Below are 17,057 nucleotides of genomic sequence, written 5' to 3'. Positions count from 1 at the left end.
GTTTCCAAGAGCCTTTTGCTGAGTACATACTAAATTCGAAATTATATGTGCTATGCATTCTGACACGCCACCTTTCAAAAGTGGGGGCCTCAGGCTGAAGCCAAGAGGCAGCAATACAAAGACAAGTAACAGCCATAGCCATAAACAGTAGATAACAATGTTTAAACATAGGTTTCCCAAGCTCTAGATCCTGACCAATTCCTAATAACATCATAGCTGTGTAAATTTAATTGGGATCTCAGTAATCTCTGAGAAAAACATTTCAATATCAGTCATAACAGTTTGCTACAAGAGTAAAAAACATGCAAACTATCAGCCTTATCACCCCTACAACGAAAACATTTACTATCCTTCCTCCCCCATCCGTTTCAACAACTTTACGGGTGTATAATATAAATTGAAAGCAGTTTTAAAAAATTGGGCCTTTAGATTTGCAGATAAAAGGGTTTCCTCAGACATTATATTAGCTTTCTCTAAGGATAGTTCATGTTCTCCCAAAACATTAGTCCATTCAATATTGTGTTTCTCCAAATCATCTGCCCAGAGGATAAAAGAATTTCATATAGAACCCCTATTTTCTCTTGCTGCCTAATAGTTTCAATAAATGTGTGCGGTGTTTTTCCTACCTAAAAATTACCGAATTTGAAGAAACTTAAAAAACTGCATCCTGGGTAAATTAAATTGCCTTGCAAAATCCAAAAAAGAAGGGAAAAGCCCTCTGGCCTCATAAAAATCACCAATTTATAGAATGCCCTTACTTCTCCAATTTCTAGCTACATAGTCCCGAAAAATGGGTGAAGAATCTTTGAAGCATTTGTAGGTCTGTGATATTTTATCCCTTCCAAAGAGAATTTTTTCTGAAAAACTTTCCGCACCTTAAAGACGGCATCAATAACTTGATAGTGTGTCCTCTTGAAGTAGCTACCATCAACTTCTTTAAACAAACGGTTTTTAACCTCCGCCCCAAGAAGCATTTGAAAAATTGACGGAGCTTCTGCCTTGTTACTGACCTCTTCTCCAGTCATTAATATCCGCATTTTAGACAAAAAACATACATAATAATAAAATGTAAAATCGGGTATCAACCAACCCCTCCTTTGTCTTGGGAGAGATGATGATCCTACCGAACCTCCTGAAATAGGTGTCACTTCGCTGACACTCTGTACTAATGTTGTAGGTTGCATCTGTACAGTTTGATTTTTTTCCACTACTCTTTCTGTAATATCAATCAGTGTTCCTGTTTCACTTGTTTCAGCACCATTATTAACCCTATCATTATTAATAGGTACTGTCAAAGTATGCACTTGCAAAATATTTTTACCCTCACTATACAATGGAACTATGGGACCAATCGTCACTCGAACTGATAAAGCTTCTGCATTTTAATTTAATTGAGTAATCCTTTGTGTCAAATCATCTGTTACTTTATTCGTTACATTTGTAATTTTTGCTTGTGAAGAATGCAGATCCTCAACTTGAATCAATGAAACATTTGGAGTAGTTCTTTCCTCCTCTTCTGATATGGTGGAGTTCTGTTTATTAATAATTCATCTAATAACTCATCCTCAATTTCATTTGGATCTGGTACTGTACATTCAAAATGTTTCTTTTTCTCTTTACATTTTCTTCCATTGTGATCCTCAACTGTAACAACCGGATATAAACATTAACCTCCTGCTATCACATCTCTCCTCCATCTTTTCATTTGAGCATCCCATTTTGCCTCTGATTATCTACTCACATTATTTCTATATTTGTTTGCAGATCTATCTCTTTCTCTATTATATGCTTTATTTTCCCATTCCTCAAGTGCCTCCTACTGCATAGGTCTAGGATTTGGTCTCAATTGGTTCATTTGATATCTCAGGTTCTCTAAAATCCTCACATTAAAAGTACCATGTTCTGGAAATGCCATATTTTCATCTCCTTCTGTATACTTCACCGAATTTTCCAACCATGTACACATGTGATATCCTCGTTCTAATGACATAAAAGAAGCAGGCGTACTATCAGGTGGCGCAGGAATTCCCTCTCTGATAGGTATAGGTTCATCTTTTGTAAATAAAGTCTTCATCATTTTCAATAACTTCATTCAAATTCTCCTACTACGCTAAACCTCAAACAAAGCAAGGAAAAAACTCTTCGGTATTTCTACACACACTAATCGTTCACACTGCTCAATACCAGCGTGACTCACACCAACCAACCGATAGTAACACAACACCCTTTCGTGATGATTCACACTAGCTGACCAATGCCAGCACGGCTCTCTGTGATGTCAGTATAACTACTACTACTGACCCTCCAATTACAAAATATTTCAGCAGTAGATTACAAACCTTTTTGAAAAAAAGCAAAATTAGAAACAACATAAAACAAACCTGCTTTGTCTGCCCCACTAAAAGAAAGATATATTCAATCAAACAAAGACATTCTTTCACTACTAATGGAATATCAACCAGTGTTAATCCACTCTCAATCAAGTGAAAAATTCTTGGGACTTCTTCAGCTGTGCTTTCTAAAGGTACCCAAATAAATCTCCACTATATTAACTTCAGAGTTCCCTAATATTAACAACCTATTGTGTTGCTTAATATCACACCAGCAGACAACGTAATACTTAGTGTATGCCACACTATTCCTTGCCCATTAGGCTAATACCATCTCGGGATCTTAGGCCACTCCATGCCCGTCTTTTCTTAAGGTCAACGACGGACCACTACATATAACAATAGTACGATATGTTAATAATCAAAATGAATAATTATAGCCTATTAATTTGCCAAATTAATTAATATACCCATCAGGTCTGCTACCAAAAACAGATCCAGCATTCAGAAACTAACAAATTGTTATCATTTGGACCCAATTCAATACTCAACAGTTCCTTTCACACTAGGTAAGTTTAAACAAAACTTATCAATTGGTCCATCTTAATATTCACTCTCTGGCGATTAAATCTTTTAAAGTTAATCAGGGTTTGGCAAACTAATATCAGAATCCCTATAATATACCCATAGAATAATCTATTTGTATAACTACATCATTGACACTAATAATGACAAACTCATTTGTAAAGTTAAAAATGCTTTATCTAAAACAATGTGAATTGCTCATCAAGTACAATGCAGCTCAAATCATAGATCATCACACAAGAGAAACATTAGCAAATGAACACCAATTGGACATCTCAAATGTCAGCGCAATGAGTGAGTGGATAGACATAGAGACAAAAGAATACAGACATTTGCTAATAATCAATCAATCAATCAAGAAATTTGTATAGCGTGCTACTCACCCGGAGGGTCTCAAGGCGCTAGGGGGAAGGGGGTCCGCTACTGCTCGAACAGCCAGGTCTTGAGTTGCTTCCTGAAGGAGAGGTGGTCTTGGGTCAGACGGAGGTGGATGGGGAGGGAGTTCCAAGTCTTGTCCGCCAGGTAGGAGAAGGATCTTCCTCCCATTGTGGCTCTTCGCATGCGTGGAACTGCGGCGAGGGCGTGGCTGGTCGATCGCAGCTGTCGGATGGCAGTGTAGAAGGTCAGGCGGTTGTTGAGGTACCTGGGGCCCAGGTTGTTGAGGGCCTTGTGTGCGTGGGTGAGGAGTCGGAACGTGATTCTCTTGTTGACGGGGAGCCAGTGCAGGTCTCTTAGGTGTCCGGAGATGTGGCTGTGTCGGGTATGTCTAGGATGAGTCGTGCAGAGGTGTTCTGGATGCGTTGGAGTCTCTTCTGGAGTTTGGCTGTGGTTCCGGTGTAGAGGGTGTTCCCGTAGTCCAGTCGGCTGGTGACAATGCCTGTGTGACCGTCTTTCTGGTTTCGGTGGGGATCCAACGGAAGATCTTTCCGAGCATGCGTAGGATGTTGAAACATGATGATGAGATGGCGTTGACTTGTCTGATCATCGAGAGGGAGGAGTCCAGGATGAAGCCGAGGTTGCGTGCGTGGTCCGTTGGTTTGGGTGCGCTGCCCAGGGCAGGGGGCCACCAAGAGTCGTCCCAGGCCGAGGGTGATGATCCCAGGATGAGGACTTCCGTCTTGTCTGAGTTCAGTTTCAGGCAGCTGTTCATCATCCACTCGGCTACGTCTTCCATCCCTTCGTGTAGGTTGGTTCTGGCGGTGGCTGGGTCGTTGGTGAGGGAGAGGATGAGCTGGGTGTCGTCGGCGTAGGAGATGATGTTGAGGTTGTGTTGGCGTGCGACGGCTGCGAGGGGGCTCATGTAGACGTTGAAGAGGGTTGGGCTGAGTGATGATCCTTGTGGTACGCCGCAGATGACTTCGGTGGCCTTGGATCTGAATGGGGGGAGGCGAACTCTCTGGGTTCTTCCGGTGAGGAACGAGATGATCCACTCTAGTGCCTTCTCTTGGATTCCGATGTTGCTGAGGCGCTGTACTAGGGTGCGGTGGCAGACAGTATCAAATGCTGCGGAGAGGTCCAGGAGGATGAGGTCCGCTGTTTCCCCGTTGTCGAGCAGGGCTCGGATGTCATCAGTGGCTGCGATGAGGGCGGTCTCAGTGCTGTGGTTGGCTCGGAAGCCGGACTGCGAGTGGTCGAGGGATCCGTTCGTCTTGAGGAAGGCGGCGAGCTGTCTGTTGACGGTCTTCTCGATGACTTTGGCAGGAAAAGGGAGGAGCGAGATGGGGCGGTCGTTCTTGAGGTCGGTGGGGTCTGCTGATGGTTTCTTCAGGAGGGCGCTGAGTTCGGCATGCTTCCAGCTCTCCGGGAAGGTGGCGGTGCTGAAGGAGTGGTTGATGATGTCCCGGAGTTGGGGTGCGATGACGGAGTTGGCCTTGTTAAAGATGTGGTGAGGGCATGGGTCGGTTGGTGATCCGGAGTGGATGGTGTTCATCGTGCGGATGGTGTCTTCAGTGCTGACCGGAGTCCAGGCGCGGAGGGTGGTAGTGGGGGGTGTCGTTCAGTGGTTGGGTGCGTGGTCTAAGCGTCGAAGCTGTTGTCTATGTCGGCGATCTTGATGTGGAAGAACGAGGCGAGTGAGTCGCAGAGGTCTTGTGAGGGCGTGATGTCGTTGTTTCCGGCGCTGGGGTTGGAGAGCTCTTTGAAGATGGTGAAGAGTTCCTTGCTGTTGTGTGCATTGTTGTCGAGACGTTCCTTGAATGCTGTCTTCTTTGTGGTGTGGATCAGCTGCTGGTGATTGCGGGTGGCGTGCTTGAGGGCGGTCATGTTGTCTGTAGTCAGGTTTTTTCGCCAGGCTAATACATTTATGCAAATTCAGAATATCATACTAAACAATCTTACAAGGTTCTAGAAATCTGAAAACCACCCTCTGGCTATGAGAGTAAGCTGGGCACGTCAAGAAGAGTTAAGGAGCAAAGTCAGAGTCAGGATCAGCAGAACAACAAACAGGCCATAGAATTTAGGAGACAGCAATACAACTCTCTCCTCTCGCAAAGTAAGAAAACACGTTTTAATACCAGCCCCTTACTACTACTAATTATCCCCTAAATTCACTAAAGGTTAAACCCTTATTGTGTCATCTCACATGAATTTGTACATTGTAATTGGTCCAAAACATCGGCTGTTCAATCACACCTCTCTCGATGTGCCTAACTTCATAGCATCCAATTGTTCTAACTTCTCACACTGTAATCACTTCCAACATAGGAACTCTAATATCTGGCTTCCGTGTTTTGCTTGTCTCTCCATCTCACTCATGTTTCATTTTGAAATACAAATGTCCTCATGCTCCGCTCAGCAAGGAAGCTTTGTTTCTTTTTATCTCTTCCTTTCTGCGCAACCTTGGCATCATCAGGAACTTGTGAAGGACAGATCATATTTTCTTACCCCTTTCTACATTTCTAATATGGCATGATATTTCTAAAAGACTCTCTGGCCTTTTCTGCAGGGCAGTAAGTACACTTCTAAACAAAACAAAAACAAGTGTTATTTATCATCTTATAAAATGTCACTATTAAAACGCTCTTTGAATGCTTTCACTTGCTTTCTTTTCTTAGGCACTGCATATTATTTTCTAACTGTTAGTGAAAGATAAACTCTCGACTTTTTGTCTTATTTTCTACATTTAGTAATGTGCACTTGCGTCCTACTCTAACACTACCAGCATACGCTTGCACAGTTTTCATATTTCTCCTTTTGTCTTGCACTGTTCATTTTTCACATCTTTTGGTTCGTAATTTACACACTGAGGAGTTCAATCTGAGCAGGTTTTTTTTTTAAGGAGTTTTATATAACTCAAACTTGACCCGGTATCGGAGCGCTTCACATAGCACCAGTTGCATTAGATGAGGACACATTCATTTTTGTTAGGCACAGGGAGACTAAGTGATTTGCCCAGCATCACAGGGTGTTCAGCGTCATTGCGGAGACTCGAACCCGGTTCCCCAGATTGGAGGTCGACACCCTAGCTATTAGGCCATCTCCTCTCACCATTTTATTTTGCGAGAACCCTGCTGCATCACCTGCAAGACTAAGATAAACATTCAAGGTGTGTCTAGTGGTGAATTAAAGAGGAATGAGGTAGAATTGTGACTCAAGTCACACAAGACCATGTCAAAATTGAAAAATATCCTATATAAGAGAACAATGATATGGAGGAATTGATATGCTACTTATATTAAAGTGTAGGGAACAATCAATTACCCTCACCTTAGTCCTTCAATCCTATAGACATATAACACCTACATTGATATAGGGCACACATACATGATGGAACCCGTCTTCAATCAAAGATAACATTACATTTTACAAAGGCATACTAATGTACATACAGAAACAAATATACATATACAACATGGACAATAATATAGACAACATAATGTTATCAATACCCTAAAGTATGTTCATAACATTAGTGTCTGCCCTTTTATTTAAGTGAAACAACAAGAGGGGGTGGGCCCAAAGGACCGGAACCAGGAAGGACCCCTTTAAACTAACAACAACAATAACCTAGGTTCCTGTGTCACTTAGAGTCCATTCATTTTAAGGAGAGAAAACCACACTATTTTCTGTTGGTGGTTGGGTTATTTATTTAACCCGAATTTTTAATTCATTCATATATAGTATAAGGGGGCAAATGTTCTCCACAGATTTGCACACAGAATTTACCAACAAACATTTACAAATACATACATTACTTCATACATTTAACAATATTCAGTAAAATAAATCAATTCACAAATTTTTACACACAGTATTCACAATTACTGTCAATAATACAATATGGACCAAAAGAATATTTTTCGCCAGACAAATCAATTGCACTGCAAGTCTGCATAAGTGTAAACAATATTCTCATCTCTTGTTTGTATTGTTTGTATCTTATTAATTCTTCAAGATATTCTTACAATCGATAAACATATTCATAGTACAACTCAGCGGTATTCTCGCGGTGCTCATACAACTCAGCGGTATTCTCGCTGTGCCGACGCGTTTCGAGACACACTTCTGCCTTAGTGTGCTCTCATCAGGGCATCTTACTTATCCACATTTGGGTGAATCTATAATTACAAAAAATAATAAAACACCTGTCACTTGTCTGTGATATTTACATGATTTAAACAGCTTATACCAATGGCTGTGTGGAATTACCTACCTGCCAATATGGTAAAGCGTTATTTAGCTGAGGTTTCTTGACCGCTGTGTCCGGTTAGTATAAGCAATGAGTCTGTGAAGAATAAGAGGAAGTTTTTGGTATTTTGTTCTGCTTCCTTGCGTTTAGGCTAGACACGTCAACCATTGTCTGTAACATACCTTTCTTTTAATTATGCCAGACTCAGATCAAACTCCTTTGTTCTTACTCCTCGTTGTTTCCTAATAAAGGACAACAAGAGGGAAAGGGTATAGAGGGGGTGGGGGAGAGGGCACCAGTATGCTTAGTTTTGGACCCAATGTTAGACTTCAATTAGAGTAGCGTTGCATAAAGCAAACATCCTACCTTGTGGCGTATGTTTTTCCTCTTCCGCCTATTACAGTGGGACACGAGAAGTCGTGCGGTTTCTTTTTCAATTTCCTAAAACAAAGACATGACGGGCGGTCTAAATATCATATTCCGCGCTATATGTGGGCATTAACTTTACTTCAGCTCACGTCTATGTCACTTACCGGTTTATTTAAGGCAGTCCACTTGGAGGTAACCAAATGGTATGTGCACAGAGGCAAAACAACCCTTTTCTTGTAGCACTCTTGTGTCACAGAACGTATTTTATAGAATATTCAATAGGGACCCATAGTAGTATTGTCAAGTTGAAAAATATGGCCGTCCGTGATGTCGCATGAGTTGGATACAAGAAGTGGATTAAGCCCGGTCAGCACTTAGACAAAATGTTGAACAAAAATGTTCTGGGAAGGTAAGGTTTAGCAAGGCAAGGCTTCAGGCTGTGCCCAATGATGGAGCCTTGTAGTTGGGGAGCTGCTGGCCGAGGCTGGGGTGCAGATTTCTAGTTTGAGCTTAGTCTCCTTTTTGAAAGTCAGAAATCTCCACCTGGACGAACCTGAAGATTGTAGCCGATGAGAGTTCCAGGAGGCCGGATCCCCCTTTGGTGAGGAACAGCTGAACAGGATTTGTTGCTGCAGAGAAGAACAACGAGGGAGCTTCCGTTAAGTCAGGTGTACCAATAATACACCTTTTTGGAGATAGACAAGCAGGTTGGTTTTGTGGTTCTCTATGTTCTGAGACAGTTTTCTTGCCAAAACATTTCTAAGTCCTAGGTTTTGGCCTTTATCAACACAACAAGGGTCCATGACTAGAGGAACCCCATTTGGAGGATTAGGACTCACTCAGGCTGGGTCCAGGTGCAGGTTTAAGATGGTTGCAACCCTTTCTGTCACTGAGGCTCTGATCAAGAGAGCAGCAGAGTAGCCTTTGGACTCTGGTGGTCCTGAGTTAAGTAATGCAACAGGGTTCAAGAAGCAGGACAGGCCTCTAAGAGTTTACAGCAGGCTAGAGGCAGCAGAGCAGTCCTTCCAGGTACAGCAAAGCAGTCTTGTGGAGTACACAGCAGGCAGCTATCCTTTGAGAGTCATTCTGGATGTCCAGAAAGTGAACTGAATAGTGGGTCCTTGGGTCTTATTTGAAGCAGGTGATGTTTCTAGAAAATTCCCTTTGAAATGCTTGAAGTTTCCTTACTCCCTTGCCCTTGATCCAAGCTGTCTACATAAACAATGTGGTGGTGATAGGTCCTTTGTGTGAAAGCAGGGCACAGCCTATTCAGTTGGGAGTGGGGCTGTACCAATTCAACCTGCCCTGTGGGGTACCTAGGGACCACCTGAGAGGTTGCTTATAATCAATCAAAGGGGAATTTAAGGCTTGCCAAGGGGGTTATACTGCCAAGTCGAACTGGCAGTTTAAAGCTGCATTCAGGATGCAATGGTGTAGCTGGGACATGTTTTAAGGGGTTCTAGTAGTATCTAAAGTACTGGAACTTGGTATAGGATCTACCACTCACTATGGACTCATCAGTAAATTAATTATGCCAAACAGTTGCATGCCAATTTTACAATGTTTAAAGGAGAGCGCATAAGCACTTTAGCACTGGTTAGCAGTGTTAAAGTGCAGAGAGCCCTAGACACAGAGAGAGCAGGAGTGCATCATATATTCGTAAACATGGTGTATTTCTGCTCTCTCCGTTTGATGCAGAGCAGCAAGTTACCTTGCTTTGTTGCATTGCGCCAGATCTTATTTAACATTGGCCTTAGTTCTTACCACTACTCGAGATCCAAAGGGCGCACAGAATCATATGGAGGAATACCACAAAGTGTTCACACCATGACATGTGTTAGGGTGCTTTCTGAGACATAAATAGGCACGTCAACCTATAAAAGTGACAAGAATGAACATAGACGGATGCAGGCTACCACGAAGCCCGTCTGCGAGTAGCCTCAGGTGACCCATGGCCCCTCCCTTGCAAATGGAGGCGGTGTTTGTACCTGCTTGCTGGCGTTGCTCGGTGGCTTCTCGGCGCTGTAGAAGAGACGGTCCCCGGTTTTTGGCTGTGGTGCGGGCCCTGTTATGGGCGTTCTGTCGCGGTCGGATTCCAATGCCCTGCTCCATGTGAACGGCAAGTCTGAGGTTGAGGTCGAGGTCGAGGGCTGGAGGTGTGTTCAAGAGCTGCGATAATCCGGCTCTTGTTACTGGAGACAGCTGGAGATTGGGAATGCAGCTCTGCATTTGGAAGCAAGACCTGGCTGCTGTCTGCTGAGTACTGCATAACGGAGGAAAAGCTGAATTCCCTCATCATCGTCAAACTTTTTTTGAAATTCCGGAGAGTGGAGGTATTGCAAGAAGCTCGTATTGTATGGGCGGTGAGAGGTTATGAGATACACAGGGCTTCACTGAAAACAGGACTAGAAAGGGACTGATGGTGGCTGCTGAAAAGGTTATCTTCTTCGCTGGTTGTCAGACGAAGGTTCCCAGTGCCTCCAGATATTAATTAATTAGCTATAGGTAGGAGTGCATCTACAGTATCCTCAGTATCCTCAGTACCGTGGTGGTCAAGGAAAGCAACTTCAATATGGGGAAACATTGGAAGCTCCCCGACGGGTTAACCCACGTAGATACAAGTGGTGGGCAAAAATCAAAGACCCGGTCAACTCAAATTAAGACAGTCTCGACAACATTAAGAGCAGAATGCCTGCAGAGAGCATGCCAGGGTTCAGCTAGAAGATCAAGCTCAGAGGAGGAGGTGGGTGAGCCTGGGAACGGAACCAGTAAGGATCCACCCCTAGTATTTGCTGAGGCTGCAAGTACAGGAAAAATAAAGTAAAATGTCACAGCTGAGGGAGTAGATCTGGTTCAGTGTAGCCCACCTCCCAGTGTTCCCACTATACAGGAAGAAGACCAGGTGGCAAGAATTCCGATTGAGGCAGAAATATATCAAAATCAAGAAGCCGCAAGGGAAGAAATGACCGGTATGAATTAAATAAAAACAAAGGAATATCTCTCTTTCTAAAAACCAAATTACCTCTCATACCCGCACACACTCTCCGTGATGAACCATTATGAGAAGAAGCTCAAGAGCAAGCACTGAAGCAAGAACTACAGCCAGTGGCAAGATTACAAATGGAAGGTTCATTAGACACTCAAATAGCCACCAGCTCACTATCAGTCTCGCCATCTAAATGGCGAAATCATTTAAAACAAGCATTGGCATAGCCAATAGGTCTCGCCTTTGGAACCTTATAAGTGTTCAGTCATGCAACAGTTGATGTTGTTGCACCGGGGATATTGTGCTGGATAACTAAATATTGATAGGGTCCGAAAGGCGAGACCTATTGGCTTTGCCAATGCTTGTTTTTTCTTTATAACTTGTTGCCCTTAATGATTTGACACTTATTATCCATATTTTTTAAATGATGGCATGCGTCAAACATTCTATGAAATATGCCTTCTTTAAATAGCCACAAATTGTGAATATTTGCAAATGTGTGCATATGTGTTGCTTTATCGTCACTGTCATGATCATAAACAAAGCCTAGCAGTACCTGTAATTCCATAGTATGTCCACCCTAATAATCAAGGCTTTGCATTAATGACCCCTATATACAGTTTTGACCGTCTTATACATGTGATGCATGTCTTGCCTTAGTAGCAGACAATACTTATTCTCACAACCAAATTGCACAATGTAAATTGTAGCCAGAGGGTATGGGTCTAGTGAACAACGGACACAATAAACCTGAGACCTTTATTTCCTTGACCTCAAGCAATATGTCCTGGAGGGTGGTGGTAGGTATTACAAGCCCTGATTAAAGTCTGCAGGTCCTTTTGCTTAGATGAACCCTCTACAGACACACACACACAGACAGACACACACACACACAGACAGACAGACACACACACGTGCAACAAACACACAACACACAAACACCACCAACATTATTAGTACAATTTCACCGGTAGTAATGTAACGGAGGCGCACCTCATATGCACGTACAGTCAAATAAGGAAACAAATTTGGGGTATTCAAAAGTATCTACAATTTCTGAAATATCTATTGGTGTGGTTGCCTCTCGGGATAAGTATGTACACTATAGAATAGTAAGGAAACTGATCATTTGGGTACGGACCTGACCCTGCAGAAGCTCCCGTGTAACTATTGGGGCATTTTGGATATTCCATTCAGACTTTTGGTTATTGAAAAGCAAAAACCTATGCTGCCTTCTTTTTGTTCGGGATATACGGACAGGATCGGATAGGATCATAAAAGATTACTTTGACAATATCAATTGTCATAAACTTTTAGCTGTGACGAAAGAAGAACAACACAAGCCAAGTCATTATATTCTTTCTTTTCTGTAAATCTAGAAGCCTTGGGAAAGTCACATGACGTGACGAAACACGTGTCGGCTGTTGTCTCTTGTGGACCTGGAAGAGGAGGACACAAAACTAACAGTAGTCCTTCATAATATCCACCATCCTGTCCTGGTCATTGATTAACAAATGTTCCTGTAATACCTTATGTTTGCTTTTAAAATTATTGTGATGATTTTTATATTGCTTGGTAATAAAATACCTTTTTTTTGTGAGAACCTAAAATTGTTGACTGTTAATGATATTTGGATCAATGTACAGTATATGTCTTCCTTTGATTAAATATTGACCTGAATAGTTACATTAGAGTGCTGGGATATCTGAATATAAACACCACCAACATTATTATTATAGATATAAATGTACTTCCTGACCCCTGTCCCCCCATCAAAAAGCGCTTCTGTGAGACTAGATTGGCCACTGTGCGTGAGAGCAGAAGCAGCCAGCTCCTCGTCACGTGGGAAAGAATGTAAGTTAGCAATCCCGAGAAGGCAGTCTCAGAGAAGGCGGACAAAATCAGTGTTAGAAGATATTTTTTAAAAGCCGCTTTTGTAAGAGCATCGAACACTGGGACCACCGAAGAAAAGGGAGAGAGGCGGGAAAGCAACCCTAGATATCGCTGGTTTCGCGGAGCACAAAGGCAGGGGGTTCCAGAAATCCAAGGCACTTTGTCTTTGAGCGGTCAGGTAGGAGTTCCAGCGAGATAAAGTGGAAGGGCATTCCTCATAGCTTTCTCCAATGCACAGAATCTTCAAAGTGAATTTCTTCGCAGATAAAATGAAGTTTAAATGCAGCAGATGTTCCAGCCTGTCGAAAGGAGAAACATTTACACCAAATTATAATTGTTAGGAGCTTTGTTTGGTGTGTCACAGTAGTAAACGTACAGGAAAGCATAGTTTGCCAGCATACAAGATCCAAAAGGAAAGCAGAAACTTGAAAGGATATTAATGTTTCAGGGACAGTGTTTCCATGGTGGATTTATAACTCGGAATACAAAGGTCGCGGAAAGTGCATGTACACACACACTCTGCTTTCAACATTGCTCACAATAAAAACTAGCATTTGCTTCTCGACTGACATCAATGATGAAAACATAAGGCACTCAATTGAGTCTAAAACACATATGATCCGTTCAATCACTACCTGTACATATTGTGACGAGCATGGTACCATTCGGATTCACACAGCCAAGCGTCAAACTGTCATTGCACTGGGCGGATGGGTCTCACACCAGAAGTTTGAAGCTTGCAGTCGGCGGTGCTCCTGCGCTCTCGGTAGTATCTCCCTACTAACCGCAGCTCAAAGCATGACCCGTCTGCAGCAACAAGTGTGCAGCGGTTTTGCCAGCGAAGCACCCTCCCGCCACATTCCACACGGAATTGTGTCCGATTAGATGAACAGGTTCAACAGGAAAACCAATAAATTAATAACTACGAGCGGCACAACGCCTCTCTCTACCCTCTCCCGCTGTGTCTTGATGCTACAGGAGCACGCACGGGTGGAATTGAAAATTTTCTTGTCAAAGTGCAAGTAAAATGCACAGCTACAGCAGGCTGAAATCTCGGCCGCGAAATGAAATAAAGAAAAACGTGAGTGGTGACGCGTGTGGTGTGCACGCGCATCACCGCAGATGCTACCTTGCCGGCGATCAGCTTGCTATTACGCGCGCACGTGTGCGCACTTGTGCGTGTTCTTGCAAGCTGATCGCCGGCAAAGTAGTATTTCTCAGAGCCCCAAAATGTCTCGGCCGAGACAAGTGCATGCACTGAACCAGTGAGGGACCTAAAAAGGATCTGAGGAATGGACAGCCCCCTCCCTCGACCTCATTGCTGGAAAAAAATGACTGAAGTGGAAAATCAAGATCGGACCTAACCAGTTGGTACGGAACCGTCTGAGACTTCGCAATTGGATATTGGGGCTATGTTTCAATGGGATATTAAACCAATGTTAAATCTCATCTTGGATGAGATTCGCGAGATGAAAGCAACACAAGCAAATCAGATTGCGGCCCTGCACCATTGGTGGTCAAAAATTGAAGAAGCTGTAGCCAGTTTTCAAGAAAGGTTGCAGGAGGCTGAGTCAAGAATATCCCAACTTGAGGTTCAGATGACTACAATCCAGTGGCAAGTGGACATGGCTAAAAGGGGAGGGTTAGCTTGGAGACCAAGATTGAGGAATTGAAGAATCATTCCCGGCGTTCAAATCTGCAACTGGTTGGGGTGCCAGAAGGACGCGAGGGGATACAAATACTTCAGTGGGTGAAGTCATTTATTTAAAACAGTGTCCTCCCGGGCTTCGCCGGAAATCTAACCATTACAAGAGCACACAGAGTTCCAGCCCATCCATTCCCGAATTTGACATTACCTAGAATTATTCTTGTTCATTTTGCAGATTTTTTAATTAAGGAGCGAGTATTGTCTCAGGCTATCCCAATGCGACAGATATCAACTCGAGAAGTTCCTAGTTGTCGTATTTTTTCTGATATGTCTGCCACTGCAGTCCGCCGGCGAAAGGAATTTGTGAAATTTCTTTATTTGTTTAAAGCGCAAGGAGCTTAGGCGTCTATAGTCCAACAGACCAAATTATGTGTACGTGTGCAAGGGAAATTCCATATGCTCGCAAATTTAGAAGAGGCTCAGGAGCTTTTTCAGACAATCACTGTGAGCAAATATCTAGTTTCTAGTAAGAGAGGTGGTGGGGCTAGAATCACTAAGGGTGCAATAACATGGTACCCAGTTGGGGGGCAGCCTCTGGGAAAAGGCAGGGGGTATTGTGGGCAATTCCCCTTTTGCTGGGAGTTACGGGGTGGGAGTCCAGGGTGGGGGGTCGCAAGGGCTTAGCAAGGGGAAAAAAGAACATGAAAATAGTGTAGTCATTTGGATAAGGGTATTGTGGCACCAGAATTACCTGGGAGATCTCCGTTCGAGGGATGAAACAAAAGGTAGGATGAAACAAGTGAGAAAAAAAACATCAATGAGCTAGGAGGAGACCTAGGATGGAATCAAAAATGGAATAAAATTTGCAGAATATAAAAGTGGTTAATTGTAATGATAATGGATTATTGAAACCACGAAAAAGTTTGGCCTGTTTAAATTGGATAAATTCTCTTTCCCCTGAAATTATATTTCTACAGGAAACTCATTTTAGGTCTGATAACTTGAAAATATCCCTTCCTAAGAAATAAACGTAAGCATGTTTTTCATCAGCCAATTTAGCGGTAAGAGGTGTAGGGATTTTATTTTCTAATTCACTAGATTGGCAGGTTACGGAGGTACGACGGGATGGTAAAGGGAGATGGATCTGGGTAAAAGTGAAGATAGAGAAAACAGTCCTGAACTTGGTCAAATATTACGGTCCAAAAGAGGATGACACGGTGGCCTTAGAGCAAATTTATGAGTGGATAGCACAAATGGAAGGTATACTAATTTTGGGTGGGGACTGTAACTTTATCCAGAATTTGGCACCGGATACATCAACTAGGGCAAAGTGTCAGTTAAAGCCCAAAACCACAAAATTAATAAGTAGATTAACAGAAGATTTTGCTTTGTCAGACCCCGGAGGTTAGGGCATCCTGGACTTCAGCAGTATACCTGCTAGTCAGCTAGATTTAGATCAGCATCTCGACCTTCAGAGGCCACACAATGTCATATAAGGCAAGAATAAATAAACTAAGAAAAGAATAGATTCAAGAATTACAGACTGAAGTAGAGAAAGCTAGATGAAATGTTGATTTAATAAATACAACTGAGTCCACTTTTAGTATACATCAGCAGGAATTAGTTAAAGCAAATGAATATTTGAAGGACTTTTTTGTTGGAAGAAATATCAGGGAGTAGGGCTTATCAACAGAAGTTTTATGAGGAAAGTCAACAGATTGGGAGATTTCTGGCTTGGTCTACAAAAAATCAGAAAGCAGCCCAAATAATTGCCTAAGTTAAGAACCCCTCAACTGGCATGTTAGTTGACGATAAACAAGTCATTTCTGAGGTATTTCTTTCACATGATTACCAAATTTATGCAGCAACACAGGGGGTAGACGTAGCAGATTTGACAGACTATTTTGATTTTTTGGAGTTTCCCCAGATACCCTCACATGCTTCTGAGATATTAAATAGGGCAATTGGGACTATAGAAATCTTAGCAGTGTTAAAAAGTATGCCCAATGCTAAGGCAAGTGGTGTAGATGGGATCCAAGTGGAAGTTTTTAAGGCATTTCAAGAAGAAATTCTTCCTTTTTTGGGAAAAAATTTTAACCAGATAAAGGAAGGTCTATACATCCCGAAAAGTTTTCTTAAAATAGATAAAGATCCCTGTGATCCCAATTCCTTCTGCCCAATTAGTCTATTAAATACGGATTATAAATTATTTATGAAGATCTGGGCAAAAAGAATAGTCCCATGCGTACAGCAGGTGGTACATGAGGACCAAAATGGTTTTATTCCTGGGCGATTGATGGCAGTAAATACATTGAGACCCTCTGGGTGAGTAGTGCGCTATACAAATACCCGAACTTGAACTTGAACTTGAACTACCTGGGAAGGGTGAGAAAGGGAGATAGCACTAGGACATACCACATGGATTACATTCACCTAGAATGGTGCAATGACCAAATCCTGGTCACGGGCTGGGCAAAAGACCAGGGGTAGGCTTCCAACTAATCAGGTGCCCACAGGAAAAAACAGGTACACATCAGGACAGGTGACCTCCTCTAAGTGCAATGCCAGCCTCACACCCCTCTCTCTAGGATAAGCCAATTAGTACCCCAATTGGGTAAT

This window comes from Lissotriton helveticus, chromosome 2_1, assembly GCF_964261635.1.
Source record: "Lissotriton helveticus chromosome 2_1, aLisHel1.1, whole genome shotgun sequence".
NCBI lineage: Eukaryota > Metazoa > Chordata > Amphibia > Caudata > Salamandridae > Lissotriton > Lissotriton helveticus.
Note: the sequence above shows the minus strand (reverse complement) of the source record.